The sequence below is a fragment of the Papio anubis genome, chromosome Y (genome assembly GCF_008728515.1).
Source record: "Papio anubis isolate 15944 chromosome Y, Panubis1.0, whole genome shotgun sequence".
In the NCBI taxonomy this organism is placed as follows: domain Eukaryota; kingdom Metazoa; phylum Chordata; class Mammalia; order Primates; family Cercopithecidae; genus Papio; species Papio anubis.
The window spans coordinates 1,874,716-1,890,317 of record NC_044997.1 but is presented as its reverse complement, the minus strand read 5'-3'; the positions used below and the strand labels follow the sequence as shown (position 1 = coordinate 1,890,317).

General features: G+C 39.8%; 1 protein-coding gene across 18 annotated transcripts in view; it reads right to left on the bottom strand.

Moving 5' to 3' along the window:
• USP9Y (ubiquitin specific peptidase 9 Y-linked) overlaps nucleotides 1-15,602 on the bottom strand; it is a 209,435-nt gene that overhangs the window by 175,313 nt on the left and 18,520 nt on the right. For 2 of the 18 annotated variants that reach the window (XM_031661065.1, XM_031661067.1), the window contains exon 3: nucleotides 14,773-14,812. The exons of the other annotated variants lie outside the window; for them this stretch is intronic. The gene's annotated coding sequence lies outside the window, so the exon portion shown is untranslated. The remainder of the gene's footprint in view (nucleotides 1-14,772; nucleotides 14,813-15,602) is intronic. 18 annotated transcript variants of the gene reach the window in all.

The following is a 15,602-nucleotide window of genomic DNA, read 5'->3' as shown; positions in this document are numbered from 1 at the left end:
AAAACAACAAAAGAAGAGCTTACCGGGTTTTACATTAAAATTAAAAATTGCTATTAATTACCCTTATAACATGTAACTGAAGCTACTGAAAACAGATCTACACTAAAGGTGTGTAAGAAAAATAAAATGTGTTAGCAGTAAAAAATATAAAAAGGCATAGCAAAGTAAATTTTTCCTTAAGGTAGGAGAGTGGAAGCATTATTATAAATTAGATAAATGGGTTTTGTCTATTTTAAATTAGTTTTGTAAAAATTAATCTTGTAAAATAAATTCTGTATGAACATACTGACTAAATTCAAAAAGTATTTGTTGGTTTGTCTCTAATTTGAGCATTTAAATAAAAACACAACAAGGTGTTCTTAAGGCACTGATAACAAAATTTGTAAAGGGCTATGAACGATTTACAAGATTATCACCTCACAGTCAAACTGGCTAAGCTCAGAGAGAATTATCTGTAAGGTTTCATTTAAAAGTTGGGATTGACATTAACTGTAGACTAAAGCAAGGGTGAAATTTCGCTTTCTCTCCCTTCAATAAGATTTTCATGTCATAGAAAAGAATAAAGATTTTTGTTTTCACCTTGAGAATAAACTGCCAAAAAATAGGCGGTTAAGACAGGAACAGATTGGAAAGCTAAGTCTTCCCTCTTAATGAGTAAAAGGCTTTTTGCCTTTTTAAAATTTTCTGACTCATCATTTTGGCTAATTAAATGACATTATAATCTGGAATTCTACTTCATAGTATCAAGTGTGTTAAATATCTAACATATTTAACAAGCTTCCAAAAATCAAATTTGAGTTTCAAGGTTATCTTTTCTGACCCCTAACTTTTGGATGCTACAGAGGGCCCATGGGGAATCCAAAAGAGAAGTAAATAGGATCATCTGACATGTTTAGTTACGTGGGATTGGCAAAATAAAAACGTTTAATCTTCTCCAGGTTATATGTTAGTAAATTATAATGTATGTTCCAAAATTGTATGGGAGTTCTAAAATTCTAATGTTTGAGTATATGTTATCAATCATAATTAACATTATGATTTAAAGTTATTGTAAACCACTAATAATCTAATTTCTTTGTCAATTTTATTTGTAATTTTGTCATTTTGTCATTCACAGACAATGGCCTTGTCTTGATCCTCTTCAAAAGATGGATTATCATCAGCTATAGAACTCTGTCAGATGCTTTTAAATGCCAGTTTCTGATAACACTGGAAACAGTGACACTTGAATAGAGGAAAAATGTATAGGACTCATGAAGAGCTAAAATGTTCATGAATATCAAGCAGGACAAGTTAACTGAATGGACTGAAATAAAAAAACTGAAGGAATTACTTTTTTGAGACAGAGTCTCACTCTCTTTCCCAGGCTAGAGTGCAGTGGTACGAGCTAGGCTCACTGCAAGCTCTACCTCAGGGGTTCACGCCATTCTCCTGCCTCAGCCTTCCGAGTAGCTGGGACTACAGGCACCCACCACTATGCTCAGCTAATTTTTTGTATTTTTAGTAGAGACAGGGTTTCACCATACCATGTTAGCCAGGATAGTCTCAATCTCCTGACCTTGTGATCTGCCCACCTAGGCCTCCCAAAGTGCTGGGATTACAGGTGTGAACCAACGTGCCCAACCGGGAATTTTTTTAACTTTGCTTACAGCATTGTTGATCTTTGTTTTTTGTTTGTCAGAGTCAAGGAAACTTTCAAGCTATCTATGATTTTTTCTTTTTTGAGACGGAGTCTCACTCTGTTGCCCAGGCTGGAGTGCAGTGGCCAGATCTCAGCTCACTGCAAGCTCCGCCTCCCGGGTTTAGGACATTCTCCTGCCTCAGCCTCCTGAGTGGCTGGGACTACAGGTGCCCACCACCACGCCCAGCTAGTTTTTTGTATTTTTCAGTAGAGACGAGGTTTCACCATGTTAGCCAGGATGGTCTCGATCTCCTGACCTCGTGATCCACCTGTTTCAGCGTCCCAAAATGCTGGGATTACAGTCTTGAGCCACCGTGCCCGGCCGCTATCTATGCTTTTAACAATTGAGTAAGTTATCTTCCTAAGGACAAAATTTATAGCACATTTGTTTCTGTCTGGCTTCTCTAGAATTTGGAAACTATTGGTAAGTATCCTTAACTTAGGGAAATATAGTTACTTGCATTAGCCAAGTAAGAATCCATTTTATTTTGCAACAGAACACAGCTGGAGAAACTGGTTGTTTCGCCAATGCTTTGACTCCAAGGGTGTGCTTCCTTTTAAGGAATCAAGCTTGACTTGCAGTGTCAATAAAAGCCCTTTTGAAAAAATGGCCTCTTACCTTGTCCATGCAGTCCCAGTACATGGCTCCTAACCAGTGGTGAGTAAAGAATGTCACTTTTCACCAGGCCCAGGAGCCCCACATTATCTGGGGACCACAAGAAGACAGGGAATTTACCTAACTCACAGATATTTGAGGGTACAAACCCCTGGATGGGCTCAGCTTTAAAAGGTCTTGTCTAAGATTCCTTGTGGAGCAGAGTTCCCTCAAAGACAATTTAGAAAGCTTATGTGAAAAGTAATTATTCTTGCTACTCTTTGTACAAACAAGCAGGCCAAGGAAAAAAAACTAAAGTATCCTTTTGCAAACAACTCAGTCCCACCATGATTTGTTTTTAACAAATATGAGAACTGGAAAACGCAAAATTATATTTCAAAATTTATCATACTTATCACTAAATTTTAGTCTCATTAATTGTGAAGTTTTAGCCTGCATTTTAAACTAACCTTGCTTATTCCACTGAACCAACCAGTGATCTTTGGCTGCAGCTCAGAAGAAACAAAAGGGATGGGTAATATAAAAATCTGGATAAATACTCCAATTCTGGGCAATTATCCTGCAAATCCTGCCAGGTGATAGGAGTAAACAGGGTGCCCATAACGCGGAGGTTTCTTTGGGAAAATAAAACCAAGGGAACCAACCAAAGCCAAGCCCCATTCACCCAAATCTCAACAGGCATACCAGTGGCCACCCAGTTATCTGGACATGTCAGCAGCATCCACATTTTTCAGCTGTCCTTTCCCTCTTGTTTCATTTTGATACATGACTTCTAATAGCCAGGTTTGTGGCTTCTAATCTTCAGGGTAAAAAACTCCAAATGGTCAAGCAACAGGACACCTGGACAATGGCCCCTTTTACTGAAGACCCTTAGGCAGACCTCTGAGAAAGATCTGACTGCCGTTTTCCCTAAATAGCACCCATAACAGTAGGAAGCAATTAAGATTGGTCTTCATCCCTATCCTAACAGCAGTCAGATGTACCTCTTCAGAGGAGGGAACTTCTAGCAGTAAGAGGCAGCCAAATGCCTAGGTAGATAGGGAGGTCCCTGGTGAAACCCCATATAAAGCCAAAAATGGCCTGAAGGCTAAAAGACCAGATGCTGGCCCTGGATAAAATTCAAGACCAAGAATGGGAATTTCTCCAGCTGTCTGCCCATCCTTTCACAATCAATTCTTTCTGAATAGTGCCTTTTAACCTATCCAATGTTGCCTTTTCCAATACTACAGAGGGTCTGCTACTCCCCCATTCTGAGCCCATAAAAAGCCCCAGACTCAGCTATATTAGGGATACTTTCCGGCCTTTGTGTAGGAGGATCATCCCCTTGTCCCCTCTCCACTAAAAGCCATTTCATCACTCAATAAAACTCCCTGCTTTGCTCACTCTCTTGATTGTCAGCATATCCTCATTCTTCTTGGGCATGGGACAAGAACTTGAGAACCAGTGCGCAAGCCAGACTGGGCCTGGGGAAGCATATGGGGTGGGGTACCTCCTGTGGCAGGTAGCACGTCCCAAACAAGGACTCCAGCATCAATGTCCAGAGGTCCCCAAGTGGCAAAGGGACCAAGAAAAAAATCCTGCATCACTGTTACTGGGCTAGAGACCATGCTAATAGTCATAAACTTAAGTTCCAGTAAAAGACAAAAACACAAAAGATTAAATAAAGTAGAAAGTGTTGCGTTCATGAAAAATTGCAAGCAGAGTTCAAAGCAAGTGTACATCATTACCAAATAAAGACAGACAATATTTCATGAAGATGGCATATGAACTGGGCCTTGCAGGTCAGACATAATTATAACATAACAAAGGCCAGGCAAGCCAAACACTAAGCTTATACTAATAAGAAGGAATAAAAGAAAGGTCAGAGCATGCACATCAATTGTGGATAGTTTTATTAGATGAGAGAATATTAAGTAATTATGAGACTAACTGGAAGAGAAAGCTTCCTTGAGGAAGCTACTTCTTGTTTTGTGTAGCTAAAAGAAGTCAAAGAAGCCTCCCATGATTGTCTTTTCACTAATATAATTCCTGCACTGAGCCTGTACTTACAATTACTAAAATAATCCTCAATAAAAGGAATATACTTTCAGACAGGTGATACTTATGTGGCTTAGATAATAATACCCTTTATATCAGGCAAGGAACATACACATACAATGACCCTCATTTTAAAATTATTACAGGTATTGTTGGCTTGGACCTGGTAAGCTGGAGCAAGAAGGACTAAGGGTTACTATATGTATATATGCTAAAAACTTATACATTATACTAATTATACTGAGTAATTCTGTTAGAATATATGTATATTCTCAAACTATGAGGCTCAAGGCTAATAAAAGAAGTGAAGTCTTATACAAAGAAATCACAATAATCTTGCAGACCAGGGTATCTCAGCCTTGGCACTGTTACCATTTTGGGTCAGATAACTCTGCAAGTGGGAGAATTCTGTTCACTGTAAGATGTTTAGCACTATTCGTGGACTCTACCTACTAGATGCCAAGTACAAATCACCGTTCCCTCACATCATAACCAAAAATGTCCCCGATATTGCTGACTGCCCCATGAGAAGGCAAAATCAGCCCCAGTCAGGAAGTACTGCCTTAGACTGACACTATAATAATTATAATAACAATCAAACGATCATTTATTATCATGCTTAATTTATTCCTAAAGTTGTTAAATGACATAATATACCGATTAGTTGATGAAATGAGATTATCTGTAATTTTTTTCAGTAGAGTCTAGACAACCACTTTACCGAGACACTAGAATTCTATGTCATTGCATAATGCGTTCTTGAAAACATGACAGAAGTCAAGAATAAACGACAGACTTACACATTTTTAAAGACTTTCAACTCTTAGAGTACAACAAATAACATAAAATCCCCTGTAACGCCCATAGTGCCAGCTTGTAAAATGGCTCCTCATGATGCAGCCTCCTGACAGTCAGTCATGCTTTTGTCTAATAATCACTTTCTGATGAATTTGGAGCTAACCTAGTGATTTGTTTTTAACTATGTCAATTCCACAATTAGATTATAAAGACTTTCATGTTACTTGTTTTTGCTGCAGCTTGTCTTACTTGCTTGCTTGCCCTAATGAAGCAAGCTGCTATATTGTGACTTGCTCCATAAAAAGGGCTGCCTGGCAAGAATGCACTATATTAGATGGGTGAAGAAATGAGACCAAGAACCGAAAAGGAAATTTATTAATTAATTCTTAATTCTGCCAGTAATCACCTGAGAGATCTCAAAACCATACTCAAAATCTCAGGTGATGACAAACACATGAAAAACCTGATTACTGCTTTGAAGAGATACTGAACCAAAGGACACAGCTAAATCATGCCTGTATCCAAAAGAAACTATGAGATGAAAATTGTTATATCTTAAACCACTACGGTCTAAGGATAGTATGTGACATGGCTTGGATCTATGTCTCCACCAAATCTCATGTGGAATTATATTTCCCAATGTTGAATAGAGGTGGACCTGGTATGAGGTGACTGGATCTTAAGGACGGCTCTTTCATGAATGGTTCAGCACCATACCCTTGGTGCTGTTCTTCTGACAGTGAGTTCTTGCAAGATCTAGTTTTTAATTTTAATTTTATTTTACTTTTTAGGCACAGTCTTACTCTGTTCACCCAGGCTGGAGTTCAGTGGCACAATCTCGATTCACTGCAACCTCGGCCTCCCAGCCTGGATCTCCTGACCTCATGATCCGCCTACCTCTGCCTCCCAAAGTGCTGGGATTACAGGCGAGAACATTATTTTCTAACAGACACAGAAACCCCAAGTTTATCTTGGAACCCCGAGAGGAGAGAAGATCAACCCAACTCAGATATTTGATGGCACAAATCCATGGCTTAAAAAAATTTTATGTGGGGTTCCTTCTATGGAACAAAGTTCCATCAAAGTCAATTTAAAACCTATATAAAAAAATAATAATTATTCCTGCTGCACTGGAATACAAATAATCTGGCCTGTATATACATAATCCGGCCAAGTATATAATACAAGTATTTAATATACTTGTATACAAATAATCTGGCCAAGTATATAATAGAGCAAACCAGCCCTACCATAATTTGTCTTTAGCAAAAATGGAAACTAGAGAGAGAAAAATTGTGTTTCAGAAAACTATAGTACACCTGTTAGATTCTAGACTTGCCTAATGTTTTTCAATTTTTATTATTTCTGCAGTTTGGGCTGAATTCTAGTTTTTTCTTGGCTACAAGTCTTCAAAATTATGTTTCTAATTTTTCTGTTTTTCCTCCTTTTCCCCATTTTTTAAAATTCAGAGTCACTGAAAACTAAGCTGTGCTTTCTTAAAGTCCTGTAAACTGAAGCCAGACAACTTAAACCTCAGAAGAAAATAACAGCAACCTGTTTATTTACATAAGCCACTTTCATACCTGCCTACTGTTGTATAGACGTCAGAGTAATGTGGCCTCTATCGATTTTCCAGGAGTGTTCTTTCGTTTTTTCTCCCTTCCTCCCATCTATTTTCTCTTTACAGGACACAAGACTTAACAGCCTGCTAAAAATGAGCTTTTAGGACCTACCCATATAGGAATAAACCATCCTAGCCATGAGGGATCAGATGAAATCTGAGACTAGAGACTCATTTTGTGGTAAAATACCTTCTCCAAAAGATTTTATAAAAGAAAAGGGAGGGGGGTGGATATGAAAGGAAAATAAATCTTGGGGCCTCCCAAATCACTAAGCTAAAGGCCTAAGTTAGAAACTGTTTAGGGGTCGGGCGCGGTGGCTCACGCCTGTAATCCCAGCACTTTGGGAGGCCGAGGCGGGCGGATCACAAGGTCAGGAGATCGAGACCACAGTGAAACCCCGTCTCTACTAAAAATACAAAAAATTAGCCGGGCGCGGTGGTGGGCGCCTGTAGTCCCAGCTACTCGGGAGGCTGAGGCAGGAGAATGGTGTGAACCCGGGAGGCGGAGCTTGCAGTGAGCCGAGATCGCGCCACTGCACTCCAGCCTGGGCGACAGCGCGAGACTCCGTCTCAAAAAAAAAAAAAAAAAGAAACTGTTTAGGGCCAACTTACCGCCATTCTATTCTAATTCACCCCTCTGCTCACTGAGATAGATGCATATTTGATTGCCTCCTTTGGAAAGGCTAATCAGAAACGCAAAAGAACGCAGCTGTTTGTCTCTCACCTATCTATGACCTGGAAGCCCCCTCCTCAGTTTGAGTCTTCTGCCTTTGCTTCACTTGATCCCTGCCTTTCCAGACTGAACCAAGATACTTCTTACATATGTTGATTTATGTCTCATGTCTCCCTAAAACGTGTAAAACTGGGCCCCAACCACCTTGGGCACATCTTGTTAGGACTTCTGAGACTGTGTCACAAGTTGGTGTCCACAACCTTGACAAAATAAACTTTCTAAATTAAGTGAGACCTGTCTTAAATTTTTGGAGTTCCATCAGATACGCATTTGTCTCACCTGAGTATCAAAGGGATGATTTTGAGTTCTCTGTGTTTTTTTGTCCACAGGAATTTCCTTCTGGGCAAATCGTGAGGGAAGGATGTCATTTTTTTATGTTTGTAGCTATTTCATTTAGGAATAACTAAATGGGAGCAGGTTTACCTGAATCAGTTCCTCGCTTGACTTCCCTTTGGCTTAGTGATTCTGGAGTCCTGAGATTTATTTTCCTTTCACATTCCTATTTTATTTGTGATGGTTTATGGTCATTGAACCTTGTAACACTGATTACATTTCTTTTCACTGGTCTTTTTTCTTAAGTACATAAACTTATTACTGGGGCAGTAGAGAGCACAGAAATTATATTAGGTACATAGCCTGCACTTAAATAGAATATTTAAAATACATTTTGTCCACAGAGCTGGAATTCTTTGTAAATAAAAACCAAATTTTACTTAATTTTTAGAGATAGGATCTTGCTTTGTCACCTAGGCTAGAGTGCTGTGGGGGCAATCACAACCCCCTGCAACCTCACATTCCTGGCTTAAGCGATCCTCCCATCCCAGCCTCCTGGGTGCTGGGACCACAGACATGACACCTTTCCTGGCTAGTTTAAAAAAATTTTTTTTTGGCCAGGCACGGTGGCTCAAGCCTGTAATCTCAGCACTTTGGGAGGCCGAGATGGGCGGATCACGAGATCAGCAGATCGAGACCATCCTGGCTAACACAGTGAAACCCCGTCTCTACTAAAAAATACAAAAAAAAAAAATACAAAAAACTAGCCGGGCGTGGTGGTGGGTGCCTGTAGTCCCAGCTACTCGGGAGGCTGAGGCAGGAGAATGGCATAAACCCAGGAGGCGGAGCTTGCAGTGAGCTGAGATCTGGTCACTGCACTCCAGCCTGGGCAACAGAGCGAGACCCTGTCTCAAAAAAAAAAATAACTTTTTTTTTTGTAGAGATGGGTTTTGCATGTGTGGCCCAGGCTGCTCTTTAACTCCTGGGCTCAAGAGCTCCTCCAGTTTGGGCCTCCCGAAGTGCTGGGATTACACTGCTTCCAGCCTTAGTTTTTTAAATGTTAAGTTACTTAACTTATTGTTTATCTACTTCCAGCCTTAGTTTTTTAATGTTTAATTTATCTTATTTCACTTACTGTTTATCATTTAATGGAGAGCTTTCAGTGTTTGTCTTTTGAGGTGGGATCTTGCCATGCCCAGACTTGAAGTCCTACAGTTCAGTGATCTTTGCACCTCAGCCTCCCAAGAAGTAGTGGTAGAGAAAATTTTATGTTACATTCCTTTCTCTATGTATGTTTGTGGGAGGACATATGTCCATTTGTATGTTTGGGCGTATGTATTTTTTGTGTCAAAGTTATGCATGCTGTTATTGGTCAATATAAGAGGTTTAGAGGCCAGAGAAGAGAAATAAAATGGGAAACACTACAAACATTCTACCTCCCATGATACCATGGTGTAGAGGCAATCATACTATTTATGTATTTGTTACTTTTTTTGTGTTCATTTTTAAAAATTAGATAAAAATACTTTAAGTTTGAGTCTTCTTCTCTCTTTCATCTTTTTTTTCTAATTTAAGTTTTCCCTAAGCAGGATTTTTAAGTAATACTTCATTTTATTGATATATCAAGATTTCTTTAGTTTTTCCGTTGGTGTCTTTAGGTTGTTTACAATATTTTTTGTCATTACGAATATGCTGTCATGAACATTTTAATGCTGGTTATTATCAGATTAGTGTGTTGAGTCAAAGCTTTCACCAGTTGGATTATGTATCAGTTTAGTAAGTGATGCAAGCCAAAACTGAAACTCTAAGGCACCTTCTCGCCACCCAGCCAATCATCTGAGTAGACTTCCTCTTCAGCCAGGGCAGTCATAGCTCACTGCAGCCAGCCAACCCCTTTCCATTCCAGTATCCCTTTTCCTTTAATAAAATTTAAGGCCGAGCATGGTGGGTCAACACCTGTAATCCCAGCACCTGGGGAGGCCGAGGCAGGCAGATTATGAGGTCAGGAGATCAAGACCATTCTGGGCAACAGGGTGAAACCCTGTCTCTACTAAAAATACAAAAGTTAGCTGGGTGTGGTGGCAAATGACTGTGGTCTCTGCTACTCAGGAGGCTGCAGAGGCAGAAGAATCACTTGAACCTGGGGAGGCAGAGGTTGCAGTGAGCGGAGATGGCACCACTGCACTTTAGTCTGGTGATAGAGTGAGACTCCATCAAAAAAAAAAAAAGAAAGAAAGATTTGTGAGATGAATTTGTTTGAAAATGTTAGCTTGTTTTCAGCTGTGATACATTTGAAGTTGGTACAGAGTCCATTTTCTTTTATGTGTTAATATGCTGACAATATAGTTGTGTTGACAACTTCTTTTCTTATTTCCAGCTCAGTCTTTAAAGCTGATGAGAGATTTCCTTGTATTTTATGGTGGTATGATTGGCCTTAGAGCACTTCAGTTTTGAGATCTTTGTTGTATTTGTAAACAAGTATTTTGTGTACCTATCTGGAAGGTCAGTTGATAGGATGAATGAAAAACAAAAATTGGAAGTAATGGCGCTAGCAATAAGTGGGGATTTTCATGTAGGTAATGGAGGAGGAACTGATAAGTCATAGGGAAGCCATGAATTTTTAATCTTACTGACTTTGGTTGTGTTCTTTGATTATTTTGGATAACTGTTTAATGGTCAATGAAATGATTAAAATGAAAAAGGAAATGAGTACAGAAAATATGTTTAAAATTACATAGGATGTCTTGTTTTAGGCATCTATTGCTAGATAACATATGTCCATTCTTGTATTGCTATAAAGAAATACTGGATACTGGCTAACTTATAACTAAAATTGGCTCATGATTTGGCAGACAGGAAGCATGTTTCTGGAATCTGCATGGCTTCTGGAAAGGCCTCAGGAATCTTAGAATAATGATAGAAGGCAGAGGGGAAGCAGGCACATCTTACATGGCAGGAGCAGGGAGCAAGAGAGAGTGAAGTGGGAGGTGCTACACACTTTTAAAAATCCAGATCTCGCCGGGCGCGGTGGCTCAAGCCTGTAATCCCAGCACTTTGGGAGGCCGAGACGGGCGGATCACGAGGTCAGGAGATCGAGACCATCCTGGCTAACACGGTGAAACCCCGTCTCTACTAAAAAGTACAAAAAACTAGCCGGGCGAGGTGGCGAGCGCCTGTAGTCCCAGCTACTCGGGAGGCTGAGGCAGGAGAATGGCGTGGACCCGGGAGGCGGAGCTTGCAGTGAGCAGAGATCCGGCCACCGCACTCTAGCCGGGGTGACAGAGCGAGACTCCGTCTCAAAAAAAAAAAAAAAAAAAAAAAAAAATCCAGATCTCGGTCAGCCATGGCAGCTTATGTCTATAATCCCAGAACTTTGGGAGGCCAAGGCAGGCGGATCACCTGAGGGTCAGGAGTTCAAGGCCAGCCTGGCCAACATGGTGAAACCTTGTGTCTGCTCAAAGTACAAAAAGTAGCTGGGTGTGGTCGCACTGGCTCATAATCCCAGCTGCTTGGGATTATAAGCAGTGAAGAGAAATAAAATGAGAAAAGAGAAATAAAATAAATAAAATAAAAGAGAAATAAATAAAATAAAACAGAAGTAAAACAAACATTCTACCTCCCATGATACCCTTATAATCTTACGCCTACTTCTTCCACAACAGTCCCTGGGCCTTGAGGAGTTGAAGCTTTAATTTATTCCCCTGTGCCTCTCACAAATGCAGTTTATTTTGATTGGAATCTCCTACTGGAGTTGAAGATGAGACTTTAATCAGTGTTTAAGATTTAGCAGGGGCCGGGCGCGGTGGCTCAAGCCTGTAATCCCAGCACTTTGGGAGGCCGAGACGGGTGGATCACAAGGTCAGGAGATCGAGACCATCCTGGCTAACACGGTGAAACCCCCTCTCTACTAAAAAATACAAAAAACTAGCCGGGCGAGGTGGTGGGCGCCTGTAGTCCCAGCTACTCGGGAGGCTGAGGCCGGAGAATGGCGTGAACCCGGGAGGCGGAGCTTGCAGTGAGCTGAGATCCGGCCACTGCACTCCAGCCTGGGCGGCAGAGCGAGACTCCGTCTCAAAAAAAAAAAAAAAAAAAAAAAAAGATTTAGCAGGACTTGGTGTTCTTTTTATATCCAGGAATCAAAGCCCTGTAACTCAATGTCACAAGAACTTTAAAAACACATACAGGAAGATACATGGATGTAGATGTAATAACCCTAATTTTAAAAACATTAATCTCACTTTTTTGCCCTAAGTAAACCAAACCTTAGTATTTCAATTTTCTGGTTTGTCTTGAACACCCTTCTTTCTTAAACAACCAGTCATTTTATTTTAGAACTAAAATTTACCATACAAGGTTGTTTCTCATATAAAAGTATTTGTCTTTAAGCTTTCATACCATATACAAACAAAAAAAAACTCCTTATTTTTATAACTTTCTTTACATCTCTTTTTATTGCCTGGTTCCTTTTACCTTATTTACACATAATCTTTAAATAAGCTTTGAATTAGGCAAAAATTTTTGGCCTTTTTTTAAAAAAGAATACACTTCCTTTACTTTAGCAAGAATGTTTTTCTACAATATATTATTTATTAGAAAGTACCCAAATAATGAAGTATTTACTAACTTTATATTCAAAATTATGACCAGTTTGTCTACAAATATTTATCCCATTTACCTAATGATTTTGTTTACTTATTAGATTATTTATGAAAACCGTGATAGTCGTGAATTTAAAGCTATGAAACCGCCATTAACAAAATTACAACGGAGACACTGAAAAAAGATTTGACCTAATTGACTCCACCTTGCTTTTTATCTCCAAGCTGTCCTTGTTCATTCCTGGGAATAAGCCAAACTAACCTTTGGAGGAACTTAGTTTATAGTTTATCTTTGAAACAAAGATGGTAACAGTCCTTTCCCAAACCTCCTTACTGTGATTGCCTAAAGCCACAGGATTAGATGTTAAGGTAATCTTAGTAAATTCAAGATGCAGCTATTTTCATTAAACACATATCAATGTGTTTTTTTTTTCTCCCCCGGAGCTGTAGTTGGCTGTGTTGCTTGCCCAGGCTGGAGTGCAGTGGCACCATCTCGACTCACTGCAACCTCTCTGCCTCCAGGGTTCAAGCAATTCATCTGCCTCAGCCCTCCCAAATAGCTGGGACTACAGGCACGTGCCACCACACCCGTCTAATTTTTTGTATTTTTAGTAGAGATGGGGTTTCACTGTGTTAGCCAGATGGTCTCGATCTCAACCTCGTGATCCGCCCACCTCAACCTCCCAAAGTACTAGGATTACAGGCATGAGCTACCATGCCCGGCCCCTTCTAGTGTATTTAAAATTATAGGTTGGGGCTGGGGGCTCATGCTGGTAATCCCCACAGTTTGGGAGGCCAACGTGGGTAGATCATGAGGTCAGGAGTTTGATACCAGCCTGGTCAATATGGTGAAACGCCATCTCTACTAAAAATACAAAAATTACCCGGTCATGATGGTGCGCGCCTGCAGTCCCAGCTACTCAGGAGGCTGAGGCAAAAGAATTGCTTGAACTGGGGAGGCAGAGGTTGCAGTGAGCTGAGATCCCACCACTGCACTCCAGCCTGGGCGACAGAGACTCTCTCTCAAAAAACAAATTTTAAAAAAAGAAAGAAAAAATTACACAAGCAAAAATCCTTCTGTTTTCAGCTGCGTTTAGTTTTGTAACCCCTATGACAAATTTTGACACCTTATAATATCTGGCAGGGATAAGTATGATATTGCTTGATTAATAAATTCAAAACAAAAAATGTATGCTGACAATTATGACACTCATAATATTACTTTAACAAAAATTTTAAAGTTAGGTTATTAAGGATATTTTACTTAAGTTTCAGAAATCTGAAAAAGCATTTGACTAGTCTTTTTTTTCTGATACAGTATCTGATTTATGTGCTTTTATTTTAAGCCAATTACAGCTTTTATATAGTTTCAGTAGTGAAACATTGTGTACACAATACAAATACACAAATGTATTAGGCATGCCCATGGAAGTACATTTTATAGATTCATAAAGACATCCCCCTTTTGTATAAGCGCAGTGACCCACGCCTGTAATCCCAGCACTTTGGCAGGCCGAGGCAGGTCAGGAGATTGAGACCATACTGGCTAACACGGTGAAACCCTGTCTCTACTAAAATTACAAAAAAATTAGCCAGGCATGGTGGTGGGCGCCTGTAGTCCCAGTGACTCAGGAGGCTGAGGCAGGAGAATGACACAAACCTGGGAGCCAAGATCAGGCCACTGCACTCCAGCCTGGGTAACAGGGTGAGACTGTCTGAAAAAAAAGAAAGAAAAAAAAAGACATCCCCTCCTTTTTGTTATCTTTGACATTCAGATTCTTAATAACCAGTTTTACAACACTAGGCAGTTGTCGGCTAAATAGCCTAAATTTGCATATTAAAGGAAACAACTCAGATGAAAATCAAATACGAAATTTACATCATAGAGTACAGAGAGAAACAGTCTGGTGCTGCTATAGGAAGACACTTATAGTGCACTTAAAAAAAAATTTTAAGACATTTCTAAGGGTCTAAACTACGTTTTTCTTAAAAACCCAACAGTAGCCTCTGTTGCAATTAACTATTTTAGTCAAAAAAACCAACTGAAAACAGTATCAGTTAACTGAAAAAAAAAGACTTTTGCTCAAAAAGAGATAAGGTCTTAGGAGAGAAAAAGAAAAACATGAAAGTCTTTTAAATAACATGTACACATATATGCATACACACACGTATCTTGGACACTGGCCTTTTAATGAAGCTGACTTAACCACTGAGCTTCTTTAAAAGAAAATTTTTTAAATATCATTACCATATTTCAGCTAGGACAAAATGCTGCTAAACTAGTAAGAATCACACAAATTATACAATTTCTGAGTGCTCTAAGTGTAAGCAGAAATTAACACCAGCTGATTGTTAATGCTAACATTAGTCATTTAAAAAGAATTTGAAAGACAGAGTTCCAAACCAGTTTCTTACCTGGTGATGGGTCTCAGGCTGTAGACTGGTCTCTACTATCCTAGAAGCAAGAAAAAAAAACCTCATCTTCACCGCTGGAAGCAAGCTCAAACTCCATAAAGGAGTTAACTGCCTTCCATCATCACCGAAGTAGGAAAAAACTTGCCTTCCTTGTGCTGGAAGCAAGTAAAACTCCAAAATAAAAGAGGAGTTGTACAGCAAAATAAACTATAGGATCTCAACCAAATTTGGGGAGATCAGGGCTTCTAAGGAGGGGGTGCTCTCAGACCTCAGCAAATTATCCTATTGGTATGAGCCATAAAGTTAGCTCATGGTACCAAGCACTGACAGGAGACCTGTAAAAGGTCAGGGTCATCTCCACTCACAATCCCTCGTTGGTTACCAAAATGTGGATCCCGAAAATTTGAGACAGGTCTCAGTTAATTTACAAAGTTTACTCTGGTTGAGAACACATGCCTATAACACAGTCCCAGGATGTCCTAATGACATGTGCCCATGGTAGTCAAAGCACAGCTTCATTTTATACATTTTAGGGAGACATGAGACATAAATCAACATACGTTAAAGGTTTGGTCTGGAAAGGCAGGACAACTTGAAGCAAAGGCAAGAAGACTTGAAGAAGGGAGGGGACTTCCAGGTCACAAATAGGTTGGAGATGAAAAGCCCATTCTTTTTGAGTTTCTGACTAGTCTTTCCAAAGAAGGCAATCAGATATGTATCTATCTCAGTTAGCCAAGAGGTGACTGTGAATAGAATGGGAGGCAGGTTGGCCCTAAACAGTTCCCGATTTGACTTTTCCCTTTAGTTTAGTGATTTGGGGGCCCCAAGAT